Source organism: Cydia fagiglandana, chromosome 14, assembly GCF_963556715.1.
Source record: "Cydia fagiglandana chromosome 14, ilCydFagi1.1, whole genome shotgun sequence".
Lineage (NCBI taxonomy): Eukaryota > Metazoa > Arthropoda > Insecta > Lepidoptera > Tortricidae > Cydia > Cydia fagiglandana.
Window position 1 is genome coordinate 17,429,381 of NC_085945.1, and position 7,169 is coordinate 17,436,549.

Genomic DNA, 7,169 nt, shown 5'->3' on the forward strand with positions numbered 1-7,169 from the left:
TCTTGTACCATTTTTTTGATAACTAGTAACACCTATTGAAACTGATGTAGTGTAGAGGCCCAACGGAGCCGACATGTAGGCTCTTTTAAACGGATAGATAAAAAAAAGTAAAAGGTAATCATTATGTCCTTGGGATGAAAGGGAATGCTAAGGTCGCCAAACCGGTATTCAATGTCAAAGGTCAGGAAAGGAAAAGCAAGTTCGACGTACTATCTTCGCCATCTTGCTACAAAACTACATCTAAAGGAAAGTAAGTAAATACACTTTATTGCACCACAAAGAAAACTACAATAACAGATTTACAGTGTAAATAATGGTAATAACCTATTTGACGACCGGTCTGGCCTAGTGGGTAGTGACCCTGCCTGCGAAGCCGATGGTCCTGACTTCGAATCCCAGTAAGGGCATTTATTTGTGTGATGAACACTAATATTTGTTCCTGAGTCATGGGTGTTATCTATGTATATAAGTATGTATTTATCTCTATAAGTATGTATATCGTCGCCTAGCACCCATAGTACAAGCTTTGCTTAGTTTGGGGCTAGGTTGATCTGTGTAAGATGTCCCCAATATTAAAAAAAAATGGTAGCAACAGGCGGTCTTATCGTTGTAAGCGATCTCTTCCAGACAACCTTGGGGTAGCAGCTTGGGGTAAAGGTACAGTTGGGATTCGGAACTGCACTGTTACTGCTACGATAATGCTGCCGACTGCAATGCTGCCACAAATGGCAATCTGTGCATCAACATTAACTTTGACGTGATTGAATTTTTTAACTGCTACAGTATTACGGCATGGCATTGCTGCCGACTGCAATGCTGCCACAAATGTCAATCTGTGCATTGATTTTGACATTCATGAATTTTGAAATGAATTTGATGTTCCGATCTTGAAATAAACAATACTAATCCTCACTTATATGTAATTGTCATCATTTTACTCGCGTTATCCCGGCATTTTGTTGCCACGGCTAATGGGAGCCTGGGGTCCGCTTGGCAACTAATCTCGAGAATTGGCGTAAGCACTAATTATCTGTATTTGAAGAATCGCTGAAAAAAAAATTTTGGAGCCGTCGCCGGATAAACTTGAGTTCAAAATCAAATCAAGTACTTAGAGATAAATAAAAAAAAATACGCCTTCAGGCCAGTATCATCTCTTATTAAAGCTTGTTAAAAAATAGGCTTGCAATATAACAATTTAAACTCTCGCGTTTTGTACACAGCTGGTGCAACTCAGTTGAAACGTCGGAATTTAATGTAAATACAATTCAATACAAAAATTATGCTTGGCTGTGGGGTTCGCCGCAAAAAGAATGGAGATTTAAATGAGTGCCAAGTTCTATGCAAAATCCAAATATGTATTTATAGGAACAAAATAACATTATAAACAAGTATTAAACTCTATTTCTTTGCTTTATTGGATACCTATAAGAGTTGCTGTTATTTAAAAAAATGCGAGATCTTAAAGCAGGTTAGATTTGACTTGGCCAGTTTTCATTACATCAGTCATTTTATAAAGTTATTCAACATATATATTTTGTAATTCTGATAAAAACTGGCCAAGCCAAATCTAACCTACTTTAAGATCTCACATTTTTTTTAAATAACAGCAATTGTTATAGGTATCCAATAAAGCAAAGAAATAGAGTTTAATACTTGTTTATAATGTTATTTTGTTCCTATAAATACATATTTCGATTTTGCATAGAACTTGGCACTCATTTAAATCTCCATTCTTTTTGCGGCGAACCCCACAGCCAAGCATAATTTTTGTATTGAACTTGGCTCTCCTTTTTTACATTTATGTTTTTGATGGGATATCAATACTTTTTGTAAAGAAAACTAGGCAGGTATTGAGATTTAATGTTTTTTCTTGTGTTTCCGCTGCATGTTTTTTACTTCTGTTCTTTGTATTAATTATGTGGTGCCGCGCGCCGCCAACGACACACCGTTGGCCGGTTGTTTAGCGCGTATTACAGGTTTTTTGTATGGGGACCCCCCCTATTTTTTAACTTTTTTTATTTTTAGATTTTTTCCTACGCTTACACACAATTACCGAGCTGGATTCCAAATTTCATCCTTCTAGGTCATCTGGAAGTAGGTTAGGTTTAGGTACTATATGTCAGTCACAATAAAAAATAAATTTGTATGGGAACCCCCCCTATTTATTAACTTTTTTTTGTTTTTAGATTTTTTCCTACGCTTACACACAATAACCGAGCTGGATTCCAAATTTCATCCTTCTAGGTCATCTGGAAGTAGGTTAGGTTTAGGTACTTATATGTCAGTCACAATAAAAAATGTTTTTTTTGTATGGGGACCCCCCCTATTTTATAACTTTTTTTAATTTTTAGATTTTTTCCTACGCTTTCACACAATAACTGAGCTGGATTCCAAATTTCATCCTTCTAGGTCATCTGGAAGTAGGTTAGGTTTAGGTACTTATATGTCAGTCACAATAAAAAATGTTTTTTTTGTATGGGGACCCCCCCTATTTAATAACTTTTTTTAATTTTTAGATTTTTTCCTACGCTTTCACACAATAACTGAGCTGGATTCCAAATTTCATCTTTCTAGGTCATCTGGAAGTAGGTTAGGTTTAGGTACTATAGGTATGTCAGTCAGTCTTAAAATTTACGACTTTTTGACCTTCATATCTTTATAACCGTTTGAGCTAGCTTCATGAAATTTGGGCTTCTAGATGTCCTTATGGATATAATTAAACACACGTAGTTTTATGTGTTTACGTTAAAGATGTTTTGAGTTATAGAAGGGTCAAAAGTGGCACCAAGTGGTTCGTGTAATATTACACTTGGCGCTGGCTAGCCAGTTCCTTTGCTTGAACTTGGCTTGACACGCTGCCGCGTGTCTAGATGAAAATATATCGCGGTGGACGAGTTTGTGTAATTAATTAAAAATAGGCTTATTTAGGAAAACTAACGAATTGGCTCAAAACCCAGACACAAAAACACACACAAACACACACGATCTCATTAAACCAAGACTAGTAGCTGGCCCATTAGCATAAGGATGTGCAGATGAGAGATACGAGTCACAATAGGCCGACCATACATCACTGCTCAGCGATACCAGAGACAAAGTCACTAGTAAAGACTGCCACAGCTCCTAAGCGCCACTTGCACCCGGGATTAACCGGTTGAACCGTTAACCTAGTGTCAAATTGTACTGGTAGACAAGGTAACCTCAGGTTTAACCGGTTAACCCCCGATTAGTGGGATGGTGCAAGTGGCCTTAAAAAGGCACTGGGTTGGCAGTAAGGCAGGCTCACAGACAAAACATCCTCCAGACCGAGCATAGTCGCGCTACCCACGCCACGCATACGGTAATTTTACTCCATGTTCGAGTCGAAAGTGTCTTTGTGTGACGTCCGTGTCTTTGAACGGGCCAATCACGGCACGAGACTTCGCTCACCTCGTCCCGCGCTCCCCCGCATTTTTGGCGTCACCGCGGTTGCATGAAATAATTGCTCTAAACTCGGTCTTTAGACTATGGACTATTCCTAGTCTATGGGCAGGCTATTTCTTAGTTGCTCACTCTTGAGAGAGTGGTCGTGATTACGGGTTATTTACAGCTGTGGTCGTAGTTCAATCTTTCTCCATAAATCACTGTGCACGGCGTTGCGAGAACCCGTTCACCCGGCCCAATGCAATCATTTAAAATATTTAACTTATCAACACAGTGATTTGAACATTTTATATTGCCAGCAACACGCTTGTAACACCGCTGTGAGGCCGCCGTGTTGTGAGGTGTGCTTGTAAGGCGTTAGGATCGGTAGTTAGTACGTAACGAGCTTCAATTTTATAGTTGCTCCAGAAAACTGACATGCCATTTAGTAATAAGCTTACTGGGAGCGTAATAATTCAGCCTATATACGTCCCACTGCTGGGCACAGGCCTCCTCTCGAGCGCGAGAGGGCTTGGGCTATAATCCCCACGCTAGCCCATGTGCAATCGGACCGGCAGCCGTAAGTAAGGCTAAGGATCAACAAATACACAACATTCATGGGGCATTAAACTTTATAGTTTAACCAGTCTTTATTAAATACTTGTCTATGATCGCTGCCGACCGATATAGAAAAGCGTAAATGCTTATAGGGACGAGTAGCTGCGAGGCCTTCTAATATAAAGATCAGGCGATCACTTTGATGTATGGCCATGTATGTCTTAAAACTGTCTTTTAGATGGAAAAGTACATCTTTGAATCGAGGCATAATGTACTGTTACGTTAAAAAAATATGTAATCAAAATAAATTGAAACTTAAAGCAGATAAATAAAAATATTTTAAAAAAACTTGTAAACTAAAAGTAATTATTCCAAATTAATGAAACGTACACAATTATGGTCTTATAAGCTGAAATAAATGTCATATAAGTACTAAGAAAAAATGACGTGTAAGTGAAGTGAAGTAAGTGAGTTAATATAGTAATGTTTCTACTAGAAATATAAAAAGTTAAAATATTTTCTGTAAATAATTGAATTTGTTCTAATACTTCTAATAGTTTTGGTCTTATTACAATTGATTAAAGTTTAAAATGTAGATATATATCATATCTTAATAGGAGACTGCAATAGATCATTTTTGTACAGGTCTAATACTGTATACCTACACATATATTATAATACATGCATGACAGTAAAACCTGTGTCGGAAATAAAGGTAACCAAGTAAATTCGCAATAACCCGGTTACAAATATGTTTCTATATGAAACAGCACCTATTTATTACGCTACATATTTGGGTCAAAAACTTTATTGTGTTCGCGTCTTTCCACAGGAGATAAAACTAGTGTGTTCGCGCGAACTGTACATTTTTCTCTCCTGTGGGCAATAGTTAACAGCTTGTGGGCATGTAAGTAATGATTTTATCATAGTTCTCCAAATAAAAGGAGGACCTTTTCACGTGGATAAGGGTTAAATCAGAAAATTAACCTTTATAGCCCTTAACTCTTGTGTATGTCTACAGGAAAGACGCGAACACTATAAAGTTTTTGACCCATTTACTTAGTTTTTGTGATCTAAAAGATTAGATCTAGGTTATCAAATTAGTAAAGCACCAAAAATCTAGAATCAGCATCTATCATTTGCATTTTGTGTCATTTCTGGTAATTTCATCATTACCAATCTGCATAACGAATCGTGGGAATAGACTAAGCTAGCACATACACATTTCATTAGGTAGGTAGGTATTTAATTTATTAATATGGTAGATTTAATACTAAATTACAGGTATTTATTAAATTTTAATGTAATTGATGATTGATGTAAATGTGCATAATATTTTACAAGTGCTTGACACTGTGCTATTAGATTCGTTACCACCAGCGACGGAATATATTAGAATTATCGTACATTTGTGACTTCGAAAAACGGTCCATATGATATGACTGATACTTATCTTACATTTGTCACTGAAAGTTATTACTTCTTCATAAATATACCTCGCCCGCAGCTTTGTATATGACCCATTCCCGCTATTTCAAACAAAGTTTGTGATTGGTCAATGAAAGTTTAAGTTTAAGTATGACTAAAATAAAATTCTATTTGTCAAACCTCTTGCCCAGCAACACAATATTTGATATTGTCCGTATGATCCGTAGCGATCGAAACGCAACTGTCACTGTCACACTAATATGGAAGAGTGATAGAGAGACACAAAGCGTTTAGTTGTCGAAGCGATAGCGATTGTAACTTTGGCTAGGCCGGCAGTATTACTGTTGAGTCGCTTGTGGCACAATTACTGCCCGATTAGAACTTTAAGATACGTCAATTAATAGATCTAGAAACCATATGGATTAGATGTGTCAGTGTCAACAGTGACGTTTTGGTTTGAAGATACGTCACATTTTACACTGACATCTAATCCATATCATTTCTAGATCTATTAATTGAGCTCTAGTCAAACTTCTGTTATTGTAGTTCTTTAGTTACCACTTCTTATCTTAGTTCATCACATTAAAGTTTACAAAGAGCTGTTATTATTGGAACAAGGTTTGTCAACCATAAGGACAAAAACCTTAATAATTATTTATTATTTAATATAATAAATTATTATTATCATTTATTTATTTTTCTTCTTAAGTTAGGTTGTTTATAACATGAATATAAATGTAAAATACAAAAGCACATAAATAACAATAAAAAATACATATAAACACATTATAAAAAACCTAACCATATAATAAATAATTATTAAGGTTTTCGTAATATAATAAATTATTGAATGTATAATAAAAATGTTCGACTCGGCATTCTCTACTTTAAACCAACATTATCAAGAAGGATTGAAATGTGTAGACATTATGTAATTTAATATTTTATGACAAAACCAGAAACCAGTTAAATTTAAATAATATTCATATCGTTGACATAATTTATGTTTATAGAATTTAATTACCTAATAACCTCGTAACAAATACAACGAAAACTATATATGTAGGTAACTATTTTGTACAATACTGTTTTATTTATGGATGTTTTTATACTTTTTATTGGCATTAATTGGAAACAGTTCTATAGCCCACCCCCCCCCCCCCACATCTAGCGTCTTTCGAGAGTCAGCGCTATGAAAAATGACGTCGCTGCGCAGTTGCGTCGACGTTGCGTCGACGTTGCGTTGAGCGCGGCTATACAGTTGTAGACGCCGACGCTCGAAAAACGCTAGATGTGGGGGGGCCCTTATTGGAAAAACCCTTTTAAGTAAGAAAAAACTGTTTTATTAATCTCACTGTACCGAGATAACTATAATACATATTAAAAGTAAATTTAAGTTTAAGTACGGTTAAGCAATTGATTTCTGTTCCATTTCCTATCTTGACAAATAACAATAATTTAAGATTCCTACCGGCGTATTATGGATAGCTTTATCCATCTTTATCCACGTGATAAAACAACTGTCACTTTTTAACACCGTGGGATAGAAAGTGACGGATACCGTTTTATCACGCTGTCACGTAGACAAGACCGACCATCATATCCGTACTAGAGGCTGTTATATAATTTTTGTCCTTGACTGTACATACGTAGGGTGAATTTGAGAGCATTGAACTATAGTTCAAGTTAGTTCAAGTATAGTTATAGTTAGTGTAGAGCAGCCTGGAGACTTCTTATAGATAGATCTACTTATGGTGGTCACGACCCTCAGCTGTGAGGAT